This window comes from Pelophylax lessonae (genome assembly GCF_965119305.1).
Source record: "Pelophylax lessonae genome assembly, chromosome: 6".
In the NCBI taxonomy this organism is placed as follows: domain Eukaryota; kingdom Metazoa; phylum Chordata; class Amphibia; order Anura; family Ranidae; genus Pelophylax; species Pelophylax lessonae.
Window position 1 is genome coordinate 39859357 of NC_138773.1, and position 16035 is coordinate 39875391.

At 45.6% G+C, this 16035-nt stretch overlaps 1 protein-coding gene across 1 annotated transcript in view; it reads left to right on the forward strand.

Annotated features, from left to right (window-relative positions):
• Positions 1-16035, forward strand: part of LOC309558540 (uncharacterized protein) — a 553938-nt gene that overhangs the window by 368447 nt on the left and 169456 nt on the right. The window lies entirely within an intron of this gene.

Genomic DNA, 16035 nt, shown 5'->3' on the forward strand with positions numbered 1-16035 from the left:
CCTTGTAACGGGGATCCAGCAGCGTGGCCACCCAGTAATCAGCACAAGTTAGAATGTGGGCAACTCGGCGGTCGTTGTGGAGACACTGCAGCATGTAATCGCTCATGTGTGCCAGGCTGCCCAGAGGCAACGAAAGGCTGTCCTCTGTGGGAGGTGTATCGTCCGTGTCCTCTGTATCCCCCCAGCCACGCACCAGTGATGGCCATGAGCTGGCCTGGGTGCCACCCTGCTGTGAACATGGTTCCATCTCCTCCTCCAGCTCCTCCTCCTCCTCATCCTCCTCATCCTCCAGAACTGTGCCCCTGCTGGACAATTGCGTCCCTGGCGTTTGCGTGTGCAGGAACCCACCCTCGTAGCCCCTTGCGAATGACTGCCCTGAAAGCCTTGGAAATGTTACCTCTTCATCCTCCTCCTCCTCCTCATCCTGTGCCACATCCTCTTCCATCATCGCCCGAATTGTTTTTTCAAGGAGGCATAGAAGTGGGATAGTTAAGCTGAGAACGGCGTCATTGCCACTGGCCATGTTGGTGGAGTACTCAAAACAGCGCAACAAGGCACACAGGTCTCGCATGGAGGCCCAGTTATTGGTGGTGAAGTGGTGCTGTTCCGCAGAGCGACTCACGCGTGCGTGCTGCAGCTGAAACTCCACTATGGCCTGCTGCTGCTCGCACAGTCTTTCCAGCATGTGCAAGGTGGAGTTCCACCTTGTGGGCACGTCACATATGAGGCGGTGAGCGGGAAGGCCGAAGTTACGCTGCAGCGCTGCCAGGCGAGCAGCAGCAGGGTGAGAACGCCGAAAGTGCGCACAAACGGCCCGCACTTTCTGCAGCAGCTCTGACATATCGGGGTAGTTTTTAAGGAACCTCTGCACCACCAAATTCAGCACATGCGCCAGGCAAGGGATGTGCGTCAAACCGGCTAGGCCCAGAGCTGCTATGAGATTTCGCCCGTTATCGCACACCACCAGGCCGGGCTTGAGGCTCGCTGGCAGCAACCACTCATTTGTCTGCTGTTCCATGCTCCTCCACAACTCCTGCGCGGTGTGTGGTTTGTCCCCCAAACAGGCAAGTTGTAAAACTGCCTGCTGTCGTTTACCCCTGGCCGTGCTGAAGTTGGTGGTGAAGGTGTTACGCTGTCCGGATGAGGAGGCGGTAGAGGATGAGGAAGCGGAGTAGGAGGAGTTAGGAACAGGAGGCAAACTGAAGCGCCCTGCAATCCTCGGTGGTGGAAGGACATGCGCCAAATTGCTATCCGCCTCAGGCCCATCCGCCACTGCATTTACCCAGTGTGCCGTTAGGGAGATATAACGCCCCTGACCGTGCTTACTGGTCCACGTATCCGTAGTTAGGTGGACCTTGGCACAGATGGCGTTGCGCAGTGCACACCTGATATTTTCCCCCACTTGGTTGTGCAGGGAAGGGATGGCTTGCCTGGAAAAGTAGTGGCGGCTGGGCACGACGTACTGTGGGACAGCCACCGACATAAGGTTTTTAAAACTGTGCGTCTCCACCAGACGGAATGACAGCATTTCAAAGGCCAATAATTTTGAAATGCTGGCATTCAGGGCCAGGGATCGCGGGTGGGTAGGGGGGTACTTCCTCTTCCTCTCAAGTGTTTGGGAGATGGAAAGCTGAACGCTTCCACGGGACATTGTGGAGATGGTTGTTGGTGACCCAGGTGGTGGTGTTGCTGACAGATCGTCTGTTTGCGGGGTGGCAGGTGCCGGTATCACTACAGATGTGGCTGGAGCGGCCGAGACTGCAGCAGAAGAGGAAGCAGGATGAGCCAGAGACGTTTCTTGGTTTTGAAGGTGTGTACTCCACTGCAGCTCGTGCTTTGCACTTAGATGCCTGATCATGCAGGTTGTGCTCAGGTTGAGAAGGTTTATGCCTCGCTTCAAGCTCTGATTGCACAGGGTGCAAACCACTCGTGTCCTGTCATCAGCACATTTTCTAAAGAACTTCCACGCTAGAGAACTCCTTTGAGCTGACTTTGGTGCGCTCGTTCCCTTGCTGCGTTGGGCAGTAGCGGGCATAGTGTCTAGGGCACGGCCGCTCCGCTTCTGCACCCTGCTCCCTCTTCTGCTGTGCTGGTGGCTCTGTGCGACCACCGCCTCTTCCTCCAAACTACTCAGGTCACCTGCATGACGTTCATTCCATGTGGGGTCGAGGACCTCATCGTCCTCCACATCATCTTCCACCCAGTCTTCACCCCTGCCCTCCTTGTCGGTCTCCACAATGCTGAACGCCGCAGCAGTTGGCACCTGCGTTTCGTCATCATCGGAGACGTGCTGCGATGATCCTTGCATGTACTCATCTTGAGAAATAAGTGGTTGGGCATCGCTGCACTCAATCTCTTCCACTTCTGGGGCAGGGCTAGGTGGATGGCCCTGGGAAACCCTGCTGACAGAGTCCTCAAAAAGAATAAGAGACTGCTGTATGGCTTGGGGCTCAGACTGCTGGCCTGATTTGCAAGGGGGTGAGGTGAAAGACGGTTGGACATTGGCTGCAGGTGCCAACTCTGACCTTTCTGCAGTAGACTGGGTGGGAGACAATGTGAAGGAACTGGAGGCACTGTCAGCAGCAAACCAATCTACTATCGCCTCAACTTGTTCTGGCCTCATCACTTCTAGGGGCGTTTGATGCCCTACCAAATACTGATGCAGGTTCTGTCGCCTACTCACACTTGAGGAAGGTGTTTCACTTGTGCGTGTAGCTGGCACAGATCGACCACGTCCTCTCCTTGCAACAGGAGCTCTACCAGCAGCACCACGACCCAGGCCACGGCCCTTATTTGACGGTCTCCTCATATTTCTGTAATTTAAGATCTTACCCTAGAAAGGTTTTTATTGAATAGCGGAATAGGAAATATGATCCAAAAAAGTGTATGTATCTCGCACGTACAAAACCACACTAGGCCCCAATTACTATTGTTTCTACCCCTAAAAGGATGGATGAGGAGTAGGAGGAGTATGGAACAGACAGCACCCTCAAATCTTCAGAAGTATGAGATGAACCCCAAAAACTTGGAAAGGTGGATCTCACACGTACCGACACAGACTATCCCGCAATTCAATTGATCCTCAAAGGTTTTTATTGAATAGCGGAATAGGAAATATGATCAAAAAAAGTGTATGTATCTCGCACGTACACAACCACACTAGGCCCCAATTACTATTGTTTGTACCCCTAAAAGGATGGATGAGGAGTAGGAGGAGGAGTATGGAACAGGCAGCACCCTCAAATCTTCAGAAGTATGAGATGAACCCCAAAAACTTGGAAAGGTGGATCTCACACGTACCGACACAGACTATCCCGCAATTCAATTGATCCTCAAAGGTTTTTATTGAATAGCGGAATAGGAAATATGATCAAAAAAAGTGTATGTATCTCGCACGTACACAACCACACTAGGCCCCAATTACTATTGTTTGTACCCCTAAAAGGATGGATGAGGAGTAGGAGGAGGAGTATGGAACAGGCAGCACCCTCAAATCTTCAGAAGTATGAGATGAACCCCAAAAACTTGGAAAGGTGGATCTCACACGTACCGACACAGACTATCCCGCAATTCAATTGATCCTCAAAGGTTTTTATTGAATAGCGGAATAGGAAATATGATCAAAAAAAGTGTATGTATCTCGCACGTACACAACCACACTAGGCCCCAATTACTATTGTTTGTACCCCTAAAAGGATGGTTGAGCAGTAGGAGCAGGAGTATGGAACAGGCAGCACCCTCAAATCTTCAGAAGTATGAGATGAACCCCAACAACTTGGAAAGGTGGATCTCACACGTACCGACACAGACTATCTCGCAATTGAATTGATCCCCAAAGGTTTTAATTGAATAGCGGAATAGAAAATATGATCAAAAAGAAAGTGTATGTATCTCGCACGTACACCACCACACTAGGCCCCAACTACTATTGTTTGTACCCCTAAAAGGATGGTTGAGCAGTAGGAGGAGGAGTATGGAACAGGCAGCACCCTCAAATCTTCAGTAGTATGAGATGAACCCCAAAAACTTGGAAAGGTGGATCTCTCTCACACGTACCAACACAGACTATCCCCCAATTTAACTGATCCCCAAAGGTTTTTGATTAAATAGCGGAATAGAAAATATGATCCAAAAAAAGTGTATGTATATCACACGTACACAACCACACTAGGCCCCAATTACTATTGTTTGTACCCCTAAAAGGCTAGATGAGGAGTAGGGGGAGTATGGAACAGGCAGCACCCTCAAACCTTCAGAAGTATGAGATGAACCCCAACAACTTGGAAAGGTGGATCTCTCTCACACGTACCAACACAGACTATCCCCCAATTTAACTGATCCCCAAAGGTTTTTGATTAAATAGCGGAATAGAAAATATGATCCAAAAAAAGTGTATGTATATCACACGTACACAACCACACTAGGCCCCAATTACTATTGTTTGTACCCCTAAAAGGCTAGATGAGGAGTAGGGGGGGTATGGAACAGGCAGCACCCTCAAACCTTCAGAAGTATGAGATGAACCCCAACAACTTGGAAAGGTGGATCTCTCTCACACGTACCAACACAGACTATCCCCCAATTTAACTGATCCCCAAAGGTTTTTGATTAAATAGCGGAATAGAAAATATGATCCAAAAAAAGTGTATGTATATCACACGTACACAACCACACTAGGCCCCAATGACTATTGTTTGTACCCCTAAAAGGCTAGATGAGGAGTAGGGGGGGTATGGAACAGGCAGCACCCTCAAACCTTCAGAAGTATGAGATGAACCCCAACAACTTGGAAAGGTGGATCTCTCTCACACGTACCAACACAGACTATCCCCCAATTTAACTGATCCCCAAAGGTTTTTGATTAAATAGCGGAATAGAAAATATGATCCAAAAAAAGTGTATGTATATCACACGTACACAACCACACTAGGCCCCAATTACTATTGTTTGTACCCCTAAAAGGCTAGATGAGGAGTAGGGGGGGTATGGAACAGGCAGCACCCTCAAACCTTCAGAAGTATGAGATGAACCCCAACAACTTGGAAAGGTGGATCTCTCTCACACGTACCAACACAGACTATCCCCCAATTTAACTGATCCCCAAAGGTTTTTGATTAAATAGCGGAATAGAAAATATGATCCAAAAAAAGTGTATGTATATCACACGTACACAACCACACTAGGCCCCAATTACTATTGTTTGTACCCCTAAAAGGCTAGATGAGGAGTAGGGGGGGTATGGAACAGGCAGCACCCTCAAACCTTCAGAAGTATGAGATGAACCCCAACAACTTGGAAAGGTGGATCTCTCTCACACGTACCAACACAGACTATCCCCCAATTTAACTGATCCCCAAAGGTTTTTGATTAAATAGCGGAATAGAAAATATGATCCAAAAAAAGTGTATGTATATCACACGTACACAACCACACTAGGCCCCAATTACTATTGTTTGTACCCCTAAAAGGCTAGATGAGGAGTAGGGGGGGTATGGAACAGGCAGCACCCTCAAACCTTCAGAAGTATGAGATGAACCCCAACAACTTGGAAAGGTGGATCTCTCTCACACGTACCAACACAGACTATCCCCCAATTTAACTGATCCCCAAAGGTTTTTGATTAAATAGCGGAATAGAAAATATGATCCAAAAAAAGTGTATGTATATCACACGTACACAACCACACTAGGCCCCAATTACTATTGTTTGTACCCCTAAAAGGCTAGGAGTAGGGGGAGTATGGAACAGGCAGCACCCTCAAACCTTCAGAAGTATGAGATGAACCCCAACAACTTGGAAAGGTGGATCTCTCTCACACGTACCAACACAGACTATCCCCCAATTTAACTGATCCCCAAAGGTTTTTGATTAAATAGCGGAATAGAAAATATGATCCAAAAAAAGTGTATGTATATCACACGTACACAACCACACTAGGCCCCAATTACTATTGTTTGTACCCCTAAAAGGCTAGATGAGGAGTAGGGGGAGTATGGAACAGGCAGCACCCTCAAACCTTCAGAAGTATGAGATGAACCCCAACAACTTGGAAAGGTGGATCTCTCTCACACGTACCAACACAGACTATCCCCCAATTTAACTGATCCCCAAAGGTTTTTGATTAAATAGCGGAATAGAAAATATGATCCAAAAAAAGTGTATGTATATCACACGTACACAACCACACTAGGCCCCAATTACTATTGTTTGTACCCCTAAAAGGCTAGATGAGGAGTAGGGGGGGTATGGAACAGGCAGCACCCTCAAACCTTCAGAAGTATGAGATGAACCCCAACAACTTGGAAAGGTGGATCTCTCTCACACGTACCAACACAGACTATCCCCCAATTTAACTGATCCCCAAAGGTTTTTGATTAAATAGCGGAATAGAAAATATGATCCAAAAAAAGTGTATGTATATCACACGTACACAACCACACTAGGCCCCAATTACTATTGTTTGTACCCCTAAAAGGCTAGATGAGGAGTAGGGGGGGTATGGAACAGGCAGCACCCTCAAACCTTCAGAAGTATGAGATGAACCCCAACAACTTGGAAAGGTGGATCTCTCTCACACGTACCAACACAGACTATCCCCCAATTTAACTGATCCCCAAAGGTTTTTGATTAAATAGCGGAATAGAAAATATGATCCAAAAAAAGTGTATGTATATCACACGTACACAACCACACTGGGCCCCAATTACTATTGTTTGTACCCCTAAAAGGCTAGATGAGGAGTAGGGGGAGTATGGAACAGGCAGCACCCTCAAACCTTCAGAAGTATGAGATGAACCCCAACAACTTGGAAAGGTGGATCTCTCTCACACGTACCAACACAGACTATCCCCCAATTTAACTGATCCCCAAAGGTTTTTGATTAAATAGCGGAATAGAAAATATGATCCAAAAAAAGTGTATGTATATCACACGTACACAACCACACTAGGCCCCAATTACTATTGTTTGTACCCCTAAAAGGCTAGATGAGGAGTAGGGGGAGTATGGAACAGGCAGCACCCTCAAACCTTCAGAAGTATGAGATGAACCCCAACAACTTGGAAAGGTGGATCTCTCTCACACGTACCAACACAGACTATCCCCCAATTTAACTGATCCCCAAAGGTTTTTGATTAAATAGCGGAATAGAAAATATGATCCAAAAAAAGTGTATGTATATCACACGTACACAACCACACTAGGCCCCAATTACTATTGTTTGTACCCCTAAAAGGCTAGATGAGGAGTAGGGGGGGTATGGAACAGGCAGCACCCTCAAACCTTCAGAAGTATGAGATGAACCCCAACAACTTGGAAAGGTGGATCTCTCTCACACGTACCAACACAGACTATCCCCCAATTTAACTGATCCCCAAAGGTTTTTGATTAAATAGCGGAATAGAAAATATGATCCAAAAAAAGTGTATGTATATCACACGTACACAACCACACTAGGCCCCAATTACTATTGTTTGTACCCCTAAAAGGCTAGATGAGGAGTAGGGGGGGTATGGAACAGGCAGCACCCTCAAACCTTCAGAAGTATGAGATGAACCCCAACAACTTGGAAAGGTGGATCTCTCTCACACGTACCAACACAGACTATCCCCCAATTTAACTGATCCCCAAAGGTTTTTGATTAAATAGCGGAATAGAAAATATGATCCAAAAAAAGTGTATGTATATCACACGTACACAACCACACTAGGCCCCAATTACTATTGTTTGTACCCCTAAAAGGCTAGATGAGGAGTAGGGGGGGTATGGAACAGGCAGCACCCTCAAACCTTCAGAAGTATGAGATGAACCCCAACAACTTGGAAAGGTGGATCTCTCTCACACGTACCAACACAGACTATCCCCCAATTTAACTGATCCCCAAAGGTTTTTGATTAAATAGCGGAATAGAAAATATGATCCAAAAAAAGTGTATGTATATCACACGTACACAACCACACTGGGCCCCAATTACTATTGTTTGTACCCCTAAAAGGCTAGATGAGGAGTAGGGGGAGTATGGAACAGGCAGCACCCTCAAACCTTCAGAAGTATGAGATGAACCCCAACAACTTGGAAAGGTGGATCTCTCTCACACGTACCAACACAGACTATCCCCCAATTTAACTGATCCCCAAAGGTTTTTGATTAAATAGCGGAATAGAAAATATGATCCAAAAAAAGTGTATGTATATCACACGTACACAACCACACTAGGCCCCAATTACTATTGTTTGTACCCCTAAAAGGCTAGGAGTAGGGGGAGTATGGAACAGGCAGCACCCTCAAACCTTCAGAAGTATGAGATGAACCCCAACAACTTGGAAAGGTGGATCTCTCTCACACGTACCAACACAGACTATCCCCCAATTTAACTGATCCCCAAAGGTTTTTGATTAAATAGCGGAATAGAAAATATGATCCAAAAAAAGTGTATGTATATCACACGTACACAACCACACTAGGCCCCAATTACTATTGTTTGTACCCCTAAAAGGCTAGGAGTAGGGGGAGTATGGAACAGGCAGCACCCTCAAACCTTCAGAAGTATGAGATGAACCCCAACAACTTGGAAAGGTGGATCTCTCTCACACGTACCAACACAGACTATCCCCCAATTTAACTGATCCCCAAAGGTTTTTGATTAAATAGCGGAATAGAAAATATGATCCAAAAAAAGTGTATGTATATCACACGTACACAACCACACTAGGCCCCAATTACTATTGTTTGTACCCCTAAAAGGCTAGATGAGGAGTAGGGGGGGTATGGAACAGGCAGCACCCTCAAACCTTCAGAAGTATGAGATGAACCCCAACAACTTGGAAAGGTGGATCTCTCTCACACGTACCAACACAGACTATCCCCCAATTTAACTGATCCCCAAAGGTTTTTGATTAAATAGCGGAATAGAAAATATGATCCAAAAAAAGTGTATGTATATCACACGTACACAACCACACTAGGCCCCAATTACTATTGTTTGTACCCCTAAAAGGCTAGGAGTAGGGGGAGTATGGAACAGGCAGCACCCTCAAACCTTCAGAAGTATGAGATGAACCCCAACAACTTGGAAAGGTGGATCTCTCTCACACGTACCAACACAGACTATCCCCCAATTTAACTGATCCCCAAAGGTTTTTGATTAAATAGCGGAATAGAAAATATGATCCAAAAAAAGTGTATGTATATCACACGTACACAACCACACTAGGCCCCAATTACTATTGTTTGTACCCCTAAAAGGCTAGATGAGGAGTAGGGGGAGTATGGAACAGGCAGCACCCTCAAATCTTCAGAAGTATGAGATTGTGTTCACTGTACCCCACAAAGATTGAGTTCACTGCACCCCACAATGATTGTGTTCACTGCACCCCACAAAGATTGTGTTCACTGCACCTCACAAAGATTGTGTTCACTGTACCCCCCAAAGATTGTGTTCACTGCACCCCACAAAGATTCTGTTCACTGTACCCCACAAAGATTGTGTTCACTGCACCCTAAAAGGATGTTGTTCACTGCACCCCACAAAGATTGTGTTCACTGCACCCTAAAAGGATGTTGTTCACTGCACCCCAAAAAGATTGTGTTCACTGTACCCCCCCAAAGATTGTGTTCACTGCACCCCACAAAGATTGTGTTCACTGCACCCCAAAAAGATTGTGTTCACTGTACCCCCCAAAGATTGTGTTCACTGCACCCCAAAAAGATTGTGTTCACTGTACCCCCCAAAGATTGTGTTCACTGCACCCCACAAAGATTCTGTTCACTGTACCCCACAAAGATTGTGTTCACTGCACCCCAAAAAGATTGTGTTCACTGTACCCCCCCAAAGATTGTGTTCACTGCAACCCCACAAAGATTCTGTTCACTGCACCCCACAAAGGATTTTGTTCACTGCACCCCAAAAAGATTGTGTTCACTGCACCCCAAAAAGGATTTTGATCACTGCACCCCAAAAAGGATGTTGTTCACTGCACCCCAAAAATGATTTTGTTCACTCCACCCCAAAAAGATTGTGTTCACTGCACCCCACAAAGATTGTGTTCACTGCACCCCAAAAAGATTGTGTTCACTGTACCCCCCAAAGATTGTGTTCACTGCACCCCACAAAGATTCTGTTCACTGTACCCCACAAAGATTGTGTTCACTGCACCCCAAAAAGATTGTGTTCACTGCACCCCAAAAAGGATGTTGTTCACTGCACCCCAAAAAGGATGTTGTTCACTCCACCCCAAAAAGATTGTGTTCACTGCACCCCACAAAGATTGTGTTCACTGCACCCCAAAAAGATTGTGTTCACTGCACCCCAAAAATGATTTTGTTCACTGCACCCCAAAAAGGATTTTGTTCACTGCACCCCAAAAAGGATGTTGTTCACTCCACCCCAAAAAGATTGTGTTCACTGCACCCCAAAAAGATTGTGTTCACTGCACCCCACAAAGGATTTTGTTCACTGCACCCCAAAAAGATTGTGTTCACTGCACCCCAAAAAGGATGTTGTTCACTGCACCCCAAAAAGGATTTTGTTCACTGCACCCCAAAAAGATTGTGTTCACTGCACCCCACAAAGGATTTTGTTCACTGCACCCCACAAAGATTGTGTTCACTGCACACCAAAAAGGATTGTGTTCACTGCACCCCAAAAAGATTTTGTTCACTGCACCCCAAAAAGATTGTGTTCACTGCAGCCCAAAAAGATTGTGTTCACTGCAGCCCAAAAAGATTGTGTTCACTGCAGCCCAAAAAGATTGTGTTCACTGCAGCTCACACACAGAAAAATGGATGTGGATCACTGACACCTGCCTATCTCCAATCCCACACCACACAGCAATATCGATTGTAGTTTGTAGAACACAGTTTCCCTAAAATTCAGCAGACTCTGTCCCTAACAGGATTGAGAAGAGATCGTAGATCAGGATTGAGTGCAGATTCACCCCACCCCCCACACAGCAATATCGATTGTAGTTTGTAGAAGACACTGACCCTATAATTCAGCAGACTCTATCCCTAAAATGCCTACAACTCGCCCTGCCTAAACACTCCGACCTGTCCCTCAATTCTATCCGGACACAAATGTTTTTTTCCTGCCTATCTTTCCCTAATCAGCAGCCAGCACATTGATGTGTGCTCTGTCCCTTAGCTAAGCAGCAGAATGACGCTGCTGCGGCGGCTGCCTCGAACTTATAAAGACTTGGTCACATGCTTCAGACGGCCAATCACAGCTACTAAGACATTTGCAGGCATGGCTGGGATGGCTTAAGGCACACCAGTTAAACGATTGTTGATTGGCTGTTGAAAGCCCGCCATGAAAAGAGCGCCAAAGCATGCAAAACCCGGAAATAAAACGACCGAACACGGATTTTTACCCGAACATACAGTAAAGTGTCCGTGTCCGTGTTCGGGTAAAAAAAATCCAATTATTCGGTACGAACACGAATAATACAGTCCGTGTTCGCTCAACACTAGTCACTACCAACCCCCAAGGCCTAATTTTTCTGCACTTGTATGACAGGTGCATACAATTTAAATGTCGTATGTCATTTTTAATAGCAGGCCCTGTCCCTGTGCCCTGTTAACTGTGAGGGTTTACGGTGTTCAGGCACCACCTTCCGCAAAGGCCCAATTTTTGGCACTTGTATAGCACATGCGATTTCAAATTTGCATGGAATTCTTACCAGCAGGTTCCATTCCTGTACCAAGCAAGAGTAACTACGAGGCCTTGGTTACAGTGTTCAGGCACCACATACGGCAAAGGCCCAATTTTTGGCACTTGTATAGCACATGCGATTTCAAATTTGCATGGAATGCTTACCAGCAGGTCCCATTCCTGTACCAAGCAAGAGTAACTACGAGGCCTTGGTTACGGTGTTCAGACACCACCTTCCGCAAAGGCCCAATTTTTGGCACTTGTATAGCACATGCGATTTCAAATTTGCATGGCATTCTTACCAGCAGGTCCCATTCCTGCACCCACCAAGAGTAATTGTGATGGGTTACGGTGTTCAGGCACCATCAACAAGCAAGTCCCATTTTTTCTGCACCTGTATGACAAGTACATGCGATTTGAAACTTGTATGTATATTTGTATATGACATTTTTTGCTTAAGAAATGTCAGTATTGCTGCAGCAGGCTACATACATCGTAGAGATGCACTACTTTACAGGCACATTCAGGTGACCCCCCAGGCACGAAATTTGAAGGAATGTTTAATTTTTATAGTTTCACTTTAACCACTTTACCACCGGAGGATTTTGCTGTCTTACGTCTGGGCCACTTTTTGCGATTCGGCACTGTGTGATTTTAACTGACAATTGCGCGGTCGTGCGACGCCATACCCAAAAGAAATTTACGTCCTTTTTGTCCCATAAACAGAGCTTTCTTTTGATGGTATTTGATCACCTGTGCGATTTTTACTTTTTGCGCTATAAACAAAAAAAGAGCGTAAATTTTGAAAAAATAACAATATTTTTCACATTTTTTTATATGAAATTCCCCCCAAAAAAATGTAAAAATCAAAATTTTTTTACATTTTTGGCCAATTTGTTTTCTACTACCTATGTTTGGTAAAAAAAAAAAAATCACAATAAGCGTATTTTGATTGGTTTGCGCAAAAGTTATTGCGTTTACTAACTAAGGGAAAGATTTCTGTCATTTTTGGTGTTTTTTTTTTTTAACGAGTAATGGCGGCGATCTGCGATTTTTTTTTTGCGGGACTGCGACATTGCGGTGGACAGATCGGACCCTCAACTGACATTTTTGACACTTTTGGGGGTACCAGTAACATTACTGCAGTAATCAGTGCTATATATATGCACTGTTATTGTAAAAATGACACTGGCAGGGAAGGGGTTAACTTTATTGGAGAGGGAGGGGTTAATGTATGCCTGGTGCTTACTAACGTGTGTGGGGGGGAGGTGACTGAGTGACACAGGGACAGATCGCAGGTTCAGCTATGCTGAATCCTGCAATCTGACCCTGCCTGTCACTTAGGAGATCCGCCCGCTTGTGTTTACACAAGCGGGCGGATCTCCACACTCGATTCCCCGACGATCGGGGAAGAGCAGCGGCGATTGCCGCTGATCCTCCCCTGGCCCGACTCCCGCTGTGACTGAATACAGTGGGAGCGAGCCTCCGGCAGCGCGCGCGCGCCGTCGAGAAAGGGGAGTGTCTGGCGACGTAGGTCTACGTCGGAGGGAGTGGGTGGCTGCCTCCTCCTTTGTAGAAGTTGCCATGTGGCCTCAGGTAGTCAAAGTGAGGGCCTAAAGAGTTAGAGAGGTATTGAACCCGGAGGTCCTGTAAAGCTGACTGGGAGGGGAACACTGGAAGGATCTGATTCTGCAGTACAGATCTGTGTCAAGGGGCCTGACCTTAGGGGGGCGGGGCATCCCTGCAGCTAGAAGAGTCAGTGGACTGGTGTCAGTAAAGGGGATGCTAAAGAGTTTTCTGGAGATATTGTAAATCACCAAGTCTATTGCTGGAAAAAGAGCAAGGAGATTTAACCCTTTCAATACACATGGCAGTATGGTCAAAGCAGTGTGATTGCTTCCACAAGCAACCTGGTGAGGCCAAGTGAGAGTTGTCCTCATCAACTGTAAATAGTTCCAGTTGGAGTATCCCATGATTCCCTTCTTCCATCCAAGTTCCACAATAAATACAAAAAACCAACACCCCTGGACTGTTTATTGAGTGACGTGCCATTGGGTGTAAGGATGAATGTGTGAACTGTCTAAGTGACTTTCTGCAGGTAATCAGAGGAGGCTCAACAAGTCAACACACAGCAAGCCCTACGGGGACAGTGCTACACGTACTAAAGGAGAGATTTACTGCATGTAATCTGCATTTTACGCAAGCTCACGCACTACTATCTAAATCAGCCATGCCCATTTTTACAGATAGCAAAAGTTCTCTTAAAGAATACCAACTTGCTAACTTTTTAAACCCGTTGCAAAACTCCTCTCACAAGACATATCAATGCCTACCTGGATTTTTATATATTTATTTATTTATTTATTTATGTATTTATTTATTTTGCATTGTTACATTTCCCCTTGTAGCAGGATCCATGCGATTTTATGACACCCCCCTACTTTTTAGCCCAGAAAATAGGAAATTTTAATTTGACAGACTTGGCTCCCATTGATTTCAGTAGGGTTCAGGTTTAGCATCCAAACCACTCTGAAGTTCATCTAAACCCTGCTCAACCAAACCCATGGCAGTTCAGCTCATTGCTAGTCGGGGTGTCTGCTAGGTCTGGAGGTTTCCACAGAAAGTGTTTATATACAATGTATATATTAGTAGCTGGTCACAATTATCTAGACACGTTCTGTAATGTTTAAAACTTTTTGAAGCTTACCCAAGCCACTTCTTCATTTCTCAAATGTCTACAGAAAACTTTCTCCACTCAACATTAGACTGCATCCAGTAGTAAAATCACTGCCTTTTGTCGTGTGATTTTTACTTATATAACAGAAAATCCATGTTATACATATCTTATATACCTAAAATGTAAAAATTATTCTGCGCTGAGGTATTTCTAAATAAATCAAAATGAAGCAGCTACTAAACAACTGTGATACCAATTGAACATAACATATAAAGATACAGTATATAGCAGTCTTAGATTCAGGCAGTTTAAAGAATGTTGGAACTCACAGTACATATCTGGCAACATGCAAAAAAATAATCTACATAGGTGTCCTAGTCCCACCAATGGTAGCAAATCATGGGCGCTGGAGATGCTCACAGGGCTGGAGGAGATGTAGAGGTGGTCCGTCCCCAAGCTGATATCACTTCCCCCCTATACCCCCAGGGTCCCAGAACTTCTCCTCCAGCCCTGTGAGCACCTCCAGCAGCCCTGACTTGCTACCATCCGCAGGCCGGGACACCTATGTAGATTATTTTGCATGTGGCCAGATAAGTACTGTGAGTTCTAAAAAATGTTAAACTGCCCACTAGATTGCACTTTAACCACTTGCCTACTGTGCACTTAAACCCCCTTCCCATCCAGGCCAATTTTAAGCTTTCAGTGCTCTCATGCTTTGAATGACAATTGCACGGTCATGCTACACTGTACCCATATGACATTTTTATCATTTCTTTCACACAAATAGAGCTTTCTTTTGGTGGTATTTAATCACCTCTGGGTTTTTTATTTTTTACAGAAAAAAAGACAAAAAATTTTGAAAAAAAAAAATTTTTTTTCTCATTTTCTGCGAGTAAATTTTGAAAATAAATAAATTTTTCTCCTTCACTGATGTGCGCTGATGAGCCGGCACTGATGGGCACTGATAGGCTGCACTGATGGGCACTGATGATGTGGCACTTATGGGCACTGATGAGGAGGTACTAATATGCCGCACTAATGAGCACTGATAGGCGACACTGATAGGCGGCACTGATGAGCACTGATGGGCGGCATTGATGAGCACTGATGGGCAGCACCATCAGTGCCCACACTCAGTGCCCATAGTGCTGCCAGTCAGTGCTCATCAGTGCCTAGATGAGCAGGCACTGATGGGCACTGATTGTGGGCACTGATGGGGGGCACTGATGGCGGGCACTGTGGGCACTGATGGTGGGCACTTTGTGTATGTTTTTTAACTTGTGTAATCAGGGCACTGGTGATCAGTGCCCTGATTACATTCCTCTGTGTCCCCGATGGCTGATCGGCTCTGCTCCTTCCTCACACTGCAGTCTCTGTGTGAGGAAGGAGCGCTGGCGATGAGAGATGATCTCATATGTTTACATATGAGATCATCTTTCATTGCATGGGCCCATCACGTGGTAAATGGCCGCTGTGATTGGCCATTTACCACGATCTGTGATTGGCTGTGTCCAAGGGACACGGCCGACACAGATTTTCCCTGATGCGCGCTCGCGGGAGCGCCTCCAGGAAATTCGAGTCCGCGCTGCAGCCGTACTTCGGCTATAGCGCGGACCGGAAGTAGTTAAAGAGGTTGTAAATTTTATTTTCCTTTTTGTAACCTGAAAGAGAAACCCATAATGAGCTAGTATGCATTGCATACTAGCTCATT